At 45.4% G+C, this 16,065-nt stretch overlaps 1 protein-coding gene across 2 annotated transcripts in view; it reads left to right on the plus strand.

The window, feature by feature from the left end:
* MFHAS1 (multifunctional ROCO family signaling regulator 1) overlaps positions 1–16,065 on the plus strand; it is a 67,453-nt gene that overhangs the window by 15,265 nt on the left and 36,123 nt on the right. The window lies entirely within an intron of this gene.

Raw genomic sequence — 16,065 nt, forward strand, 5'->3', positions numbered from 1 at the left:
GTGGGCGAGATCCCCGCTGGGGGTCGCACAAGAGGCAACCACATACTGATGTTTCTCTCTCTCTCTTTCTCCCTCCTTTCCCCTCTCTAAAAATAAATAAATAAAATCTTTAAAATATGCACCCACAATGAATGGAAAACAGCATCTCACAGATGGCTCGGATTTTAATTAGTGAATGTGAATGTTTTCCTCTATGAATGTTGCCTCACTGTCACTTCTTTTGTGAGCTGTGTGATCATGTCTTTTGACACGATCATCTTAGTGGCACTTTTTAAAATCACAGTGATTTCCTCTAATCACAGAGTTCAGTTTATGTTCACATGTTATACATTGAAGATGATAACCTTTTGTCTATCATATTTAAGATATTTTCCAGCTTATTTGCCTTCTTGATGTTTAAAAACATGTTTTAAAGTTTTAGATTTCATCAGTACAATTTATTAATGGTTTCCTTTGTGAGTAAATAAAATATTATTATTATCTTTCTAAATCCAAAGATGTAGCAAAAGGAATCGCACGGTGTGCCATAATCTCTCTACCCATGTAAACTGGACTGGCAATAAAAAAATAATATCCATTCAGAAGCAAAAGCTTATCTTTCATTGTCCCCTCCCCAGGTTGTCTTCTCTGTAACGTATTTCTTGTGAATTTCTTTTAAGAAAAAGAAAACACATTTGCATGTATTTTAGCCAGGAAGAGATCATGTGTGGTCATTGTTCTGTCTTGCTGTTGGTCACTTAAGATGCACTTTGAAGATGCTTCTGCATGAACAATTACAACTGTATGTAATTATATACACACACACACACATACACATTACAGCATTTTACCAATGGATGGACTGCTTAGTTAGTTCTATAGTAACAGACTTTTGATTCTTTCTAGATTCTTTTGCAGACATTAAGCTAAGTTCTCTGCCTCATAGAATTTGGAGAAATACTCAGTCTTCTTTTCTTTGGGGTTGGCAATCCCTCTCTGTGCTCAGAACACTGATGAGATGCAATTAGAAAAAAGACACATGTCTGAGTCAGAATAGTGGGGCTTAACCAGGGGCTTGGGAATTATAAAGGCTTAACTTTGTGATTTAAAATAAGAGTAATCGTTTGTAATTGGCTCTTGTGATGCGTATTGAATACCATCCTTTTGAGCATAATTATGCACTTCACAGCTTAATTCATCCATTATAATGTGATGTAATGTTTAGACATAGGGATAATTACAAATCTTACATGTGTACCAATAAATACACCACTGGTTAAAATAAGACAGGAGCATAGAATAATGAATGTTGTGTCGATGTGAGAAATTAAGGAAAAACAAGTGGTAATGAGCTGTGTTTCACTGAGTCAAAACCTTACCTCTCTGCCTTTCTACCCCAGCTGTCTGGTAAAGGAAAACCCGCCTGGGCCCATGGGGCAGTTTTTATTTCTGCCCTATGACCAGCCTTCAGAGCCCCACACTGCAGCTTGGGGAGCTGGGCTCAGGAAATGTGCCTTGGATGCATCCTGGTACCAGTAGGGGCTCAAAATTTAAGGGATTATCTGCACCGTTTGCTCTTCTGTGAGTGTAATGAGTAAAGAGTGGGTCTAACCCAGCACGCTTAATTGTGTTTGGCCTGTTAAAAAGTAAACGATTAAATCCTGTTAGAGTGGCTTTTGTGTTTAAAAGATACTTAATGGCCTATGTTGTTTAAAGTGAGCAATTTCACCCAAGAGGTTCTCGGAGAAAGAGATGTTTCCCAGGGCTCGTGGAAGTGTTTGCCTTCAGAAGCTTGCGTCTCATACAACACGTCCAAATCAAGACAGGCGGGAAGGAGGAGAGAGCAAGCCACACTTCCAAACATGTTATTAAAAACAAGTATTTGCTGGACGTCCCTTGGTTCACCCTGGCCACACTTCTGCATGGGGAAGCTGTGGTGCCTTTGATCAGGGGGCTTGTTGCTCATGAATTGCATGGGGAAGAATGAGAGGGAAATGGGAGTTTTCCAGAACACCGTGATGTCCAAAATAGCGCAGTGGTCTGCTGAGAGGGGGTCATTCTGTGCCCAAAGTACAGTTACAAAACCTGGGGTTCGGAGCCCCTGCAGGAGGCATCTATCCGCTTGCAGACACCGCTCACTCCCAGGTGGCCGGCCCTCTAAGTTGGGGCAGGTGTTTTCTTTTGAATTTTCTCTTGTATTAAGCTTCTGTGACTGTATGCCTTTTCCTCTCCCTGAGAAATACACCCCTGCACACCCTCGGGTCCCTCTGATGCGAAGTGCATCCTTTCTGGTTGCTGCGGTATTTCCGTCTTCTTTTCTCCGTGCAGGCAGAGGGGCATTCACTTGTTTCTGTGTGGTCCTTTCAGGAATTTGCATTTGAGGCCCTTGGGCCAGGCTTCACTGCAGCCAGCCAGAGCTCCCTGGGGCTGTAGGAACCACTTGGCCACTTCTTGAGAACTGTTTCTGCCTCCCTGTGTGCAACAGGGGGTGGCAGGAAAAGCTTACCTGAGTAGCAGAGAGGAATGCATCTGGTTTCTTACCACGGCTGTTAAAATTCTGTCACTGAGCCAAAAACACAGGTACAGCTTCCAGGAAGTGAGCAAGGGCTATGCAGCTGGCCTCAGGTGTTCCCAGGAAGGCAGGAATACACCCGCTGTTCCTTTTCACAGTTCATAAATTTCCTGATTTATCATGCCATTTGTGACTCAGGGCACGCTAACTCTAACTCATGGGGGGGATTTCCATTAAAGTCGGAGCCGCCCCCCAAAACCAGGGAGGAGAATCGGGAATGAAAACAGCGTGCCTTGTTCTTTGTTAGGAAGGAATCCTGTGTCTTTAGTTGTAGACCAGTACTTGCCTTCAAAGAATCTGGCTTTGAGTTGGTGGCTTTGTTCAGAGCCGTGCACAGACGCACAGTCTGGCCTTCTGAGGACACAAGTGCCCAAATGACAGGAATTACACATATAAATTGATAAAGTGCTTGGAATCTGGGTGTGTGCACTACTTACCATATGAATAGCTTCCCACTTCCTCCTCCTGGAACACAGCTTGTTTCTGTGATAGGACAGATCTGCACCCCAAGGAGTGTACATAGTTTTCTGTGGGGGGGGACAGAGGACAGATGTCCTCTAGACAGCTACAGATGAATACTGCCATGCCGCTTTCTTGCATGATGCTTAATGATCCTCAGAGAAAGAGGCCTTGCATCTTTGATCTCTTAAATGCAGTGGAATAGGGAGCAGAGAAGCCTCGGTCTTGCTTTCTTCATCTGTGAACAGAAGAGAAGGAATCCTGGCAGTTCCTGAGCACGTGCTCCTGCTGTCAAAGCCCCCTTTGATGTTGTGAGGGTTAAATGAGTGAATGGATGCCGCATGTCCAGAGTGGTTCTTACCATATGCTTGATAAATGGTAGCTCTGAACACCACGATGCCGTCCACAGGGGAGGAACACTGGGGCACACAGGAGGGCTGAGTGACTGGACCCGGGGCTCACGGTTCCTGGCAGGGCGAGGGCCGTCCTCCCCCAGAGCCTGCACTCTGTATATAATACCTCTCAGGAAGATGATAGCATTTCACCTGTCAAAATGGGGTGGTCGGTTGAATAAAAAACAGAATAGTGTATGTGAAAGGCACGTGTTTAACTCTGGGTAGACATTAACTGGAAATGAGGAGGCCCGGAGCAGGTCACGGAGAGAGTCGGGGTGAATAGGCCCTGGCCCTGGAAGCTGCAGTCTAGGGCAGGGAGCAAGCAGCTGCCTGCACGTACTGGGCTGGGTGATAAACGCTGAGATAAAAAGATCTTCAGGGGCCAGGCCAGGCCCGAGGAAGGAGCCTTCTGGAGCGGGTGGGGTGGGTGGGGTTGGATGGAGAGGAGCAGGCCTCCAGCAAAGCCGAGCAGATGCTAAGCAGGCTTTCTGCAAACCACCAGGGCCACCGACCTGCGATGGAGGAGGGGTCGGGGAAGAGGGTCTGACTAATCACTGGGAATCAGCCATTTTCCTCGTAAGTGTACATTCCATGTAAATATTTTTTAGCCTATCTACCTTGTCAGGTAACATTTTTCCCCCACCAGAACAGACCTTTTGGCAGCTCTATATAAAGCTAAAATATTCTTATTTGATTTGATTTTTTTTTCCTTGGGTGAGAAGGAAATATTGAAGGATTAAGTGGGGAAAAGTCCAATTTCCATGTTGTAAGGTCACTGAGGGCGGCAGCGTGGAAGATGGGCTGGGAGGGCGTGATGTAGTTGGGCCCCTGTGAGATAATCTGCATAGTCTGTGACCCAGGCTCGGGGCGGGTCTGGGGGATGGAGGAGGCACTGCCTGATGCTGAGGAGGGGCACTCCCGGCCCCTCTGCTGGGCTGTGAGGTCAAGGACATGCCAAGGAACCTCTCCTGGCCTCAGAGTCTTGTCTATGCGTGGATGGGGTGGGATGGATTTTAACCACAGTGGGAAGAAATCTGGGGCTTTTGTTTTTAAAACAGAAAGAGAAGTGGTTTGATAAGATTCATTTCAACAGGGCTGACCTATATACTGCCTGCTGACTTAATTGGTTTGTTAGGGTTGCTTAGCCGCCCTCCTGTGATGGACTCCAAGTGCATTCTAACAGATTTATGGCCTCCCGTTTGTAAGTAGTGTTGTTTGCAGAATGATAAAATCCCCCCATTCTTAAATTCGGAAGGGTCGTGCAGAAGAAATAAGAGACTTTATAAATATCTGGTAACCTTTCACCACTTTAAAATATTGAGAGGTGCATGATGCTGATGGCGGCTTGCTTGCCTCCTGAATTATGCATGCCGTGCACCCTGGAGTGCTTTATGGCTGTGCTTATCGAGTCCTCTTTTGTTCTAGCTTATTTTCAGTGCTGGTGCTTGTAAAAGCAGAGGTCAAAGCAAATCCATTAAAGAAATCTGTTTGGTGTAGGACGGTCCTTCTTTGCCATCCTATTCTGTTAGTGGCTTTTGTTTGCGCTTTGTTTATTCATTATCAGATTGGTCTGCCATGGGGGGTGGGCAGGATGGGGGTTAGTGGGAGGAGCAGCCCCTGGGGTGTCACCAGCTGCGGGCTGGGCTAATGACCTGGCATGAGGTGGGCACACCTTCTCCTGGCCCCCAGCAGCTCTAAAGCAGTTCTCTTCTTGCCCCCTTCCACCTCTCCGCTACACCCAAGGAGGTATTTATACCATCTGTACAGTAACAATTTGAGCCTTAGCTACTTTTTAACCTAATCCCGATAAAACAAAATAGATTGGAATAAGTGATTAAGAACAGGCTCACGATGTTTGCTCCCATTAATTTTCTCTGGACTCTAGCTGCCACTAGAGATATTTAAAAACATGGGATGCAGCGGAGAATTAGTGTGTCTTTTTTGTCCCCTTTCCCCCTCCCTCAATGATTCCTTTAGGGTCTGAGTAGGAGGTCAAAGGTACTGTTTAAATCTCATACGTGAAGTGATGATGACTCTCTGCGGAAGCCACTTGTGACATCACTTTATTTTAGTCATTTATAACATTGCTTATTTCTGTAGTGATCACAGCTACCTGCTTTATGAGGGACGCGCCTTCTGGGCAGATGTCACGCCTGGCCCATCTGGATTAATTAGGAAGGGCTTCCCACGGACTGTGCTGTGGGCTGGCAAGCTGTTTCATCTTCCCTAAGAGGATCATTTGTGAGATGATCAGCAGTCAGGATCCCAGCAGTTGGGACTGAGGGGAATCCAAGGCCTGGGCTCCCTTTGTTTGACAGTCCAAGTCTGCTGAGAACTGCTTCTCACATCAGAGTTCCCGTCTACAGTCAGCTGGAAAATGTTGGGGTGCTCTTTCTCAGGGGTTCATGTGGTTTTAGCTCATACTAGCTGGACAGAAGGAATCTTTGCCAGAAAACTTGTTTAACTTAGTTTGTCAGTATTATTAACTAAAAGATACCACGCGGTGCTCAAGCAATATAGAGAGATGAGAAAACGTTTAGAGTCAATGCATGGGAAGGCATGAGGGTGTTTATTTGCTGAGTCCTATCTTCGTTTGGCAGGAATTTACTGACATCCTCCAGCCAGACGTGGGTGCCAAGGGAGGTTCAGCAGGAATCTCCCTCAGAGCCTGTCCTCAAGGTCCATGGTCCGGAAAGTGTGATGGGGCTCCTGTGCAGCCACCGTGCATTGTCAGTGGATCTAGACACGGTGCCACAGGAGTTCAGGAGGGAGAGAGACCCCTCCCAACCAACTGGGTCTCGGAGGAACTAGGGTTCCATTTAATAGTGGTGAGAAAGGCCTGCCATGAGTGCAGGAAGTTACAAACGGTCTTCTTCCTTCTGGGGCCAACATCAATTCCCTGGGCTTTTAATCTGTTAGCTAAAAAAGTATAGTAATTGATAATTTTTTTTATTACCATTAGCCTATTAGGCACCATAAGAGATTAACAACAACTGATAATAGAATGGAAGAATTACAACATATACTGAAATAAAACTTAAGTGAGTGCGGACCCCCTCTCTTAAAATGTCTTATTTTACATGCTACCCTCACTCTTTCACTTCAGTGGGGGTGTCCAACCCTGGCCCCTGGGCCACGTGTGGTCCTGGGTGGCTGTGGCTGCCGCCCAACAGAACGTCATAGATTACGAAGTTTGATTACTCAGATATGTACATCTTCTATGTCAGTGATCACAAACTTGGGACCTGCTTGATGATTTTAAAAGATTATCGAAAGGGCCGCTGCATCAGTAGGGTTATTACGTGAGGATATTTTGCTCGCCTGTGGTGGTGGATGTTGAAAATTACGCACGGACCTTTTCTTGCTCATCGGTTTTCATCAGTGTTGGTGTGTTTAATGTGTGGCCCAAGACAATGCTTCTTCTTCCAGTGTGGCCCTGACGTGCCAAAAGGTGGGGCACCCCTGACTTAAAGGAAGCCCTTAACAGCTTCTCTGTGGCACGTCTGAATTGTCAGCATCACCACTGTTGCGCTTTGGGGCCATTGCTAAGTAAAGTGGGGGTGCCTGGGACACAAGGTCTGCCCCCACGGAGACCACGGTTGAGTAGCCATTAGGTGGGGAGTGTACACTGTGTGGATACTCGGGACAGAGGGCTGATTCATGTCCCACGTGGGGTACTGTGGGGCATACCCCTCAGAAGGGTGTGCAATTTAAAACTGACAAATTACTCATGTCTAGAATTTTCCATTTAGTATTTTTGGACCATGATTGACTGTGGGTGATTGAAAGTATGGAAAGCGAAACCGTGGGTGGGGGTGGGGGGCTACTCTACACACATGTGTGTTTTTACGTATATGTTACTCATGTATACTCTTCAATGTGGCTGAGATGGCCGGAGCATTTGTGGGTGGATAGAAAGAGGAGGAAAGTGTCTACACACAGAAAGTTCACCTATTTATTTCAAGGCACAAATCGTTGGCATATTTTGGTTTGGAAAATCTCACCGTAAAGTCAGAGACGTAATAGAGATATTAGACTAGAAGTAAACCCGTCCTGTATTGGATTGACTGTTCAATAGTTAAACAGTGGGGCTATGTCTGTAAGTTACTTGTTAATCTTTTATGAACTTTCTGTCTAAACATTTATCACCTTGAATTGAAACAGGGTTTTTTTCTGTGTGTGTGTGTTTGTTAATGCTTTGTTTAACGGAGTCAATTTTTAGTTTTGGGCCTTTTACAATTTTTTAAAAAGAGTTTGCCAGTGCTTTCAAAATATTTTCCTCTGCACTGCCCTCAGAACAAAATTATAACCAGGTTAACCTTGTTGTTGGTGGTGGTGGTATATTGTGGACGTGTTTCGACTCTTCTGACTTGTAAAAGTGTCTTGTTTTGAGTAAGTTTTAATGTTGGGCTGTGAAAGATGAGGATTTGAGTATGTTTATTTCTTTGTATCACCTAGACAATCACTTTGGCTCTTAGGAAAATGTGTAAACAAAACCACACGCTGCAAAGTTTCTCATGTGCAGTAGTAAACCAATGAGTGCCCATGGTAGGGAATGAGGCTCATGGGGTCGAAAGTTCACGGACACCATCCACTAACTCGTCAGTTGGCCAGACATCACGGGGGTGTCTGCTGTGTGCCCTGATGGTGCTCAGTGCTGAGGGTGCAAACTTAAATAGGAGAGGAATGGAAGGCCAATTTTAGTTTTGAAAGTGTTAGTATTTTCTGTTTAAATATTTTATTTATTTATTTTTAGAGAGAGGGGAAGGGAGGGAAACATCAGTGTATGGTTGCCTCTTACATCCCCCCAGATGGGGACCTGGCCTGCATGTGCTCTGACTGGGAATCAAACCAGTGACCCTTTGGTTCTCAGGCCAGTGCTCAAACCAGTGATCCACACCAGCCAGACCCTGAAAGTGTTAGTATTTTTAATATGGACACACTGAGACCTTAGAAGTAAAGTAATATGCAGTTAATTATCCAATTTTAAGTTTTTGAGTTATTGTCTTTGATATGAAATATATCCTAGGTTTCTCACTGTGGGCCCCAAAGCCTTACTGAATGCACTTGGCAGTGGTCATGCCCTCTTTTCTGTGGTCTCTGGCAATCCTAGCAGAGAATGAATGGGTCCCTACCACCTATTCCTTAGCTTCCTTGCTTCCTTTTTTCCCTGCCTCCCTTTTGTTTTCTCTCCCGTGATCTTGAAATCCTGGGGAAATGAGGTCGCTCTTCACGAGATGGTTCGGGTGATTTTCAGGCGAGAGCTGTTCCTGCGCCAGCCCCGCACATCACGCCTGGCCGAGCACCACGAAGGGAGAATAATGTGAGCCCGGGGCAGGTCGCTCCGGCCCTGTCCTTGCCGGACCTCGCCTGACCAGTCAACTGTGTGCCTTGCCCATCTCTCCCTTAGCTGCTGGCTCAAAAAAAGAGGACCAGATATAAAAGGAAAGTTAGTTTTCCAAATAAGGGCCCAACAATCTTACTTTCAGAACTGTTCGTTCATGCTGTGAGTAGTATGCGGGGAATCCGTCATCACAGCAGAAACGGTGAGGACTTCCTCTACGTTGGCTCCGGAGCAGACCAGCCCTCCAGCCATGCTGGCTCTCAGGGCGCGCCAGTGAGGAGGACCACGGGGCAGTGTACACAACTCCGTGTATTGTCTGACCTGTCTTTGCAGAGCTGCTCTGTGGCTGGCATTGTCTGACTCCCTTCAGATGACTGCAGTCAGTTGATTGAGATGGACGTAATGGCAGAAAGCGTAATGAGTGGTCTTCACAGTTGTCCCAGTTACACGTGAAGATGCTCAGCGTTAGTATGGTTCAGTTTTCTTACCCAGGTGACCCTTCCTAGATGACCCTGACCTGTTGCATGCAAACCCTGTAGCTCTTTGTTCTCATGTGGGGTCACCAACACAACACAGCTGTGGGGTAAGAAGAGAGCCCTCCAAGTTTCAGAAAATGCTTTTGTGGTGGGCATTACTCCCAAAGAGAGTGATGTCCTGCCAGGGAAGAGCACGTAGAACACTTTGTGAATGCATGAATCGGGATTATAGAATCTGTAGGATATAGAGAGTTCTCGAGTAAGAAATTCCATAATGTTCCTTTTCTGAGAATAGGGACTTGGATGCTGAATTTGGATTCGATGGCTCCCTTGCCTGTGTCCCTGAAAGCACTTGCTAAGTGCCTCTAAGCCTCCATCGGAGCCCATGCTGTTCTTGTTGGGGTCTGGGTCCCACCAGACAGAGGAGTCAGACGCCACATGTTACTCTGTGCTCCCAGGTCCTGCTGCGGTGGCAGGATTGCAAGGTAAAATAGACGGTGCTCAGTTACATCTGAACTTAAGATAAACGTCAACTAGGTTTTATTCTAAATTTGTTCCGTATATACGTATGTTGTAAAATTTGAATTTTACAAAAGGTAAGCAACAAGTAACTTTAAAAAATATATTTTATTTATTTTTAGTGGGGAAGGGAAGGAGAGAGGGAGAGAAACATCAATGTATGGTTGCCTCTGGTGTGTCTCTTGCTGGGAACTGGCCTGCAACCCAGGCGTGTGCCCTGACTGGGAGTCAAACCGTGATCCTCTGGGTCACAGGCCTGCGCTCAATCCACTGAGCTATACCAGCCAGGGCACAAGTAACTTTTTAATGTAAATATATACACATCTCATGCAATATTCAGGTTTAATCAGTCATTCTGTATCTTTGCAATATTTGCTAAATCGGGTAACCCTATATAAACTTCATTACTTAGAAACTTATTTGGGGGAACCGTATGGTGTAATTGTATAACTTAATCACAACTAAAGCAAACGAAGGTGTTCACTGGGCTTGGTTTCTTCCATGGAATGTGGGATGGGAATTGTAAATAGGAGTAATTACCTCCTTCACCAACAGTGTCAGTGAAGACGGACCATTCCACCCACAATGACTGGGTAGCCTGGACAATAAATAGAAATACGCAGCGAGAACCCCATCCGTGGGTTTGCTAGTGCGTCTGCCCTCCCCGGACCGGACGCTCCTCATCCGGCAGTGACCAGCCATCTTGGGACATCGTACACGTGACCTGATAGCAGAGTCGTCTGGGGATATGGAACTCTGGTTTCCGATTCTCTGTGTACAGCCCTCCAGTGCTCCCTGCCCTTCCCAAAAGGTGGGCAGGGGCAAGCAGGACAGGGGTCTGTCGTCTGCTGAGTTAGAAGGAGAGACCTTCGGAGCAAGCTAGGGCAGCATGGGGTATTTAAGTCTCTGGTTTTTTATGGGGTGTGTGGGTGTGTGTGCACGGGTCAGCGCATCTATACAGTCTAACTGAATAAGCACGAGTGGGTGGTACTACACCCATATTGACAGCAGGAGAAAGTGGAGCAGTAGCGGTGAGGTCAGGGGCTGGATGCCGGTCCAAAGGCTGAGGCAGGCAGTCGCTGCTGCAGAGAGTGGTCTCAGGACCTCCCCTCCTTTGCGGTGCAGGGTGTTTTTAGGTCATCTTCCCATCCACAAAGTAAGTTTTGGGAAATGAGGACCCATGCCCTTTTCCGGAATGTAATTTGTCTCATTAGGACTAAAAACAAGGGCCTAGTGTAAGAAACCAGTGAACAGATTTTGTTCTGATGTCAGTCACATTGGAGCTTTGCACGGTGGGTTGGGCGCTCTGTTGCCCGTTCCCTAATAAACAAAAATAGAAAGCGTGTTCTCTAGACTTCAGGACCCAATCGATGTGTGGTGATTAAGAGCATTGGTGGCAAGTGGCCACGGGGGTTGGAATCCCAGCCTTAGCAGAGGGAGAACACAGGACTTACAAGAAACAAAACTTTTCCATTGTTTTTGAAGCCTTTGCAACCAGCAGATGCCAGATATAAAACCTTGTGTGGTATGTTTTAAGGGGTCGTGCTCATGACAGGTGTAAGGTGCCAGGCAGTTCTGAACCTCAGCTCCCAGGAGGAGAGGGTGACCGGTGGGGGGTAGTTCGCATAGTGCTGGCACTGGTGCTGGCTCTCCTCAAGACGAAGCTGATGCCCCCCCACCCCGGCTGCTCCCTGCACCTCTGAAACTGGGCTCTGCAGGGGTTTTGGAGGAGCTTCCAGTGTTTGTAGGGATGCTCTTGGTGACCTGCAATTCACACATAAGTTTCAACTGTGCCCAGAGGAACTATATGCTGCTCAGTGAGCCCCCAGCCCTCATTCCTCTTACTAAGTGGCCCCAGGCCCAGCCTTGGCAGCAGCCAGCCTAGATTCGCAGCTTGGCTTCACTTGGACTTGGCTCCAAGTTCAGCACAAGTAGCAGCCATCTCAGGTTGCTTTAGAGCCCAGGCAGGGTGGCCCTGGGCAAAACACAGGTGGGGGCTGACCTGGGCCTGCACCACTCAGGAAACCACTGCACTCAGTGGACAGCTAGAGACCTTGTTGGAGCACCACCACCCTGCCCCTGCACAGCTGATCCTCCACAGAGGGTGGAGGTTGGTGGTCAGTGGTCACAGCCAGTCTTTGCAGCTGACTGGCCTGGATAAATCTCTCCCACTGACCTGCCAACAGTGATCGAGGCTCAACTACAGGGGGAGGGTGAACTCAGTCCGCACAAAGGGCTGTACCACTGGACCCTATAGGACACCTACTGCATTAGGCCATGCTACCAAGACACTGAGTCATAGCAGCTCTACCTAATACATAGAAACAAACACAGAGAGGTAGCCAAAATGAGGAGACAAAGAAACGTGGCCCAAATGAAAGAACAGATGAAAACTCCAGAAAAAGAACAGAACGAAATGGAGATAAGCAATCAATCAGATGAAGAGTTCAAAACACTGGTTATAAGGATACTCAAGGAGCTTAGTGAGGACCTCAAGAGCACATAAAAAAGATACAGTCAGAAACAAAGGATTCACTAATTGCAATAAAGAACAATTCACAGGGAAACAACAGTAGAGTGGATGAAGCCAAGAATCAAGTCAATGATTTGGAACATAAGGAAGTAAAAAACAACCAATCAGAACAAAAAGAAGAAAAAAAATCACCCAAAATGAGGATAGTTTAAGCAGCTTCTGGGACAACTTTAAGCATTCCAACATTTGCATCATAGGAGTGCCAGCAGGAGAAGAGAAAGAGCAAGAAATTGAAAGTTTATTTTAAAGAAAGAAAGAAAGAAAACCTTCCTAAATAGACATGCAAGTCCAGAAAGCCCAGAAAGTCCCAAACATGATGAATGCAAAGAGGCCCATTCCAATACACATCATAATTAAAATGCCAAAGTTTAAGGTAAAGAGAGAAGCTTAAAAGCAGCAAGAGAAAAAAATTAGTTACCTACAGGGGAGTTTCCATAAGACTGTCAGCTGATTTCTCAAAAGAAACTTTGCAGGCTAGAAGGGATTGGGAAGAAATATTCAAAGTTATTAAAAGCAGGGACCTACAGCCAAGATTGCTCTACCCAGCAAAGCTATCATTTAGAATTGAAAGGCAGATAAAGAACGTCCCAGTCAAGAAAAAAACTAAAGTAGTACATCATCACCAAACCATTATTATATGAAATGTTAAAGGGACTTATTTAGGAAAAAGATCAAAACTACGAACAATAAAATGGCAAAAAAATATATATCTATCAACAACTGAATCTAAAAAACTAAGTGAAAAAAAAGAACAGAGACAGAATCATGGCTACAGAGAGCATTTTGATGGTTGCAAATGGGAGTGGGGAGTGGGGGGAAGGGGTGAAGAGATGAAGGGATTAAGAAGTACAAATAGGTAGTTACAGAATAGCCCTGAGGGTGTAAAGTACAGCATAGGAATTGAAGTAGCCTAAGAATTTACACTCATGACACATGGACATAAACAAAGGTGGGGGGATTGCCTGAGGGAGTGAGGGGGGCTGGGTGGAGGGGGGCACAGGGGAAAAATTGGGAGAATTGTAATAGTATAATTAATAAAATATAATTTTTTAAATGCATATAAAAATAAACAAATGAAACAAAATATAAAAGAAACTATTTGGCATCACTGAAGACTTACTGAGAAAGGAAGCCATGTAGAGTCCTGAAGTCTCGCAGGCCAGAAAACCTTTGCTGTATGGAAGGCATCAAAACTTCCTATTTTCCATTTATGTTAACTTAACATCACTGCTAGGGTTTCTTCAGATTAATTTCCTGTATTCATTTTTATTTGAAGTGCATGCTTTGGTTAAAGTGTTCCTTCGTGCATGGGAAGGGAAAAGTAAGGCAAGGGGAAGGGGCGTAATATTAGAGAACAGTTTTGTTCCCATCTGTTTTGCAACAGTAGATAAGTACTGTAAACTTTCTGTTTTCTGGGCCTTTAAGAGCACAGTAAAACCGCGTTCTGCAGTACCACGTGACGCAGTGGATTTGGCTGCACTGCCCAGCAGCTCAGGTGTCTTGTTTCCATGGCAAAGCCCAGATGGGCAGTTTGCAGAGGCTGTTCCGGAGCCTCCAGACCTCACTCTCAGGAGGTTTCCCAGCACCTGTTCTCGCACCCGCGGAGCAGCTGTTGGCTGACGTCACAAGTCCCCGTGAGACTCAGTGTCCTCCTCACTGGCCTGTGTCCTACTCATTTAAGTGGCAGAAACCATGCCAATATGAAGCACTGGAAGAAAACCAAATATCAACATTTGGGTTCGGATGACACAATCTAGTTCCCGAGAATCAGACACAAAGGTCTAAATCCTAGCACAGGTGAAAGGTGCAGACTCCTTTTGGAAGAGTTTTATGAAAACAACCCAAGCTTCATAAAAATAGGACAGTAGACTTTGTACTTCTCATTTTCAGTAATGCATCTAGCTCTGGAATTTTCTGCTAAAATTCCCTGGAGGAAAACATATATACATAATTTAAGGAAGACTCCTGTATTATGAAGAAGGGGCAGTTCTCTCTAAGGCAGAACTGATCGGCTGTAGGTGACCGGTTCCAAGGGCGGTGCCAGCCTTGACGGGGCTGTTGGGATGTGTATGGAACCCTCTGGAAGAGGGAATGGCAAGTTGGAGGCGGACGAGAAAGAGTTTCTGTTGGAATTGCCTGACTGGTACAGGCTTGAGTAGATGGGTGTGGAGTGTGATGGCCTCGGACTCCAGGGTCTTTTGATATTTCTGCTAATAAACTCTCTGGCCCTGTCTCCTGATCTTTAAAGGGAGGGGTTGAATTAAGTGATCTGTAGAGTGTCTTTCAATTCAAAACCTCGGCTGCCATCTGGACATATACATTAGGAAAACATTAGCACCGCAATCTACCTCCCTAATGTGAGAAGCATTTCCAGGGTAGAGTTACTGTTGCTGTTAGCCCTTTATAAAAAGTGGGAAATTATTAGTGAGTATTGTCACACCCGTGTTAAACTGTTTGCATTTCAGGAAATGAAAGAAAACTTTAAGTGACTATGAACCTTTACGAACAGGTGTAACCAAAAATTAATAGTTTGTAAGTGCTAACAAGTTTAATAGCTGGTAATTGCCACTAGATTTAAGAGTTTACAACTGATTTTTAGTTTTTGTTGCCTGAAACCTATTCAGGCATAGATGGTTCATATAAAATTATCTTCATTAGCGCAGGCATAGTTTTTTAGCTATCAGGGTTTCTCAAGGTGAGGATTTCAAACTCTGTTGTTAGTAGGTTAAGACCTAATTTGCTTTGTTTTTCTAAAAGTTTCTGCCGTCCTGAGAAAGTCCACTGCTCCTTCAGAAATCTGCTGCTTTGTGCCTCAGAGTGTTTAAGGGAAGTACTTTTTCCCAAAAGGCGATTCTCCTTGGGTGGGTCATGGCAGGCAGCGGGGACTTTGAGCTGCACCAGGCTTTGAGAGAAAGAGAGCAGGGATAACAGCTGCTCTTGCTAGAAAGTGAGGCTTCTCCACACCTACCTGTTTGCAGTTTATGGAAAGGAAAAGTCTTTTTATAGAAAAGCACAGCTTCCCTACCCCTGCGTTTGCAGCTCCTGGGAGCCCCTTCCGGTGCCAGACTTGGGCTGAATTCTGAGGGCACCGGGAAAGTGTAAATGTGGGACTGGATATGGGTCTTTATAGTAAAGCCACGTTCTTCTTCCTGACATAGACAAAATATATAATGCTACTATTTAGCAATCAGTACAACCAAATCTACTAGTATACATTAGCTTACTGTACCACTATGCCATTGTAGTCATCACTAGTACTGACAGAATGTACACACGCATTCACATGTGGGTGGGTGCAGAGAGAAGTGCCACCACGCTGCTGGCTTTTGGGGTCTTTCCAGCCGCACCTCCACTGTGGTGCCTGGGGGAAGTGGTGAAATCAGTCAGCACTTAAAGGGGAAAGTCAGGATGACAGTGACTTGAAACCAGAAGTAAATCTCCCTCCACCACTCACACACATCAAGAAAATGATGGTTTGATTTAAGCACTTTTTTCCAAAACGACTTCTCTGGGTGGAAGCTGACACTGTTATATATTTGATAAAAGTAGTGCTGTGTGTGTTTGTTTCTAAGTTAAATACTGAACGTAGCCTGTGGGCTGGTGGCTTGCTACCTCAGTCTGTGTTTTTTCATTTGTCTGCTTAAAAAAAAAAAAAACCTGGTCTAAGGACAAAAAAGCTTCCTCAGTTCTCTGTTAAATATTTTACTGTTGTTTCAAAATGATTATCCAGCTCTGTTATTAGTCAGAGGGCTTCTTTCATCTCATGAATATTTTAATATTTCAATTCC

The sequence above is a fragment of the Artibeus jamaicensis genome, unplaced genomic scaffold (assembly GCF_021234435.1).
Source record: "Artibeus jamaicensis isolate MK-2021 breed Jamaican fruit bat unplaced genomic scaffold, CSHL_Jam_final scaffold_833, whole genome shotgun sequence".
In the NCBI taxonomy this organism is placed as follows: Eukaryota; Metazoa; Chordata; class Mammalia; order Chiroptera; family Phyllostomidae; genus Artibeus; species Artibeus jamaicensis.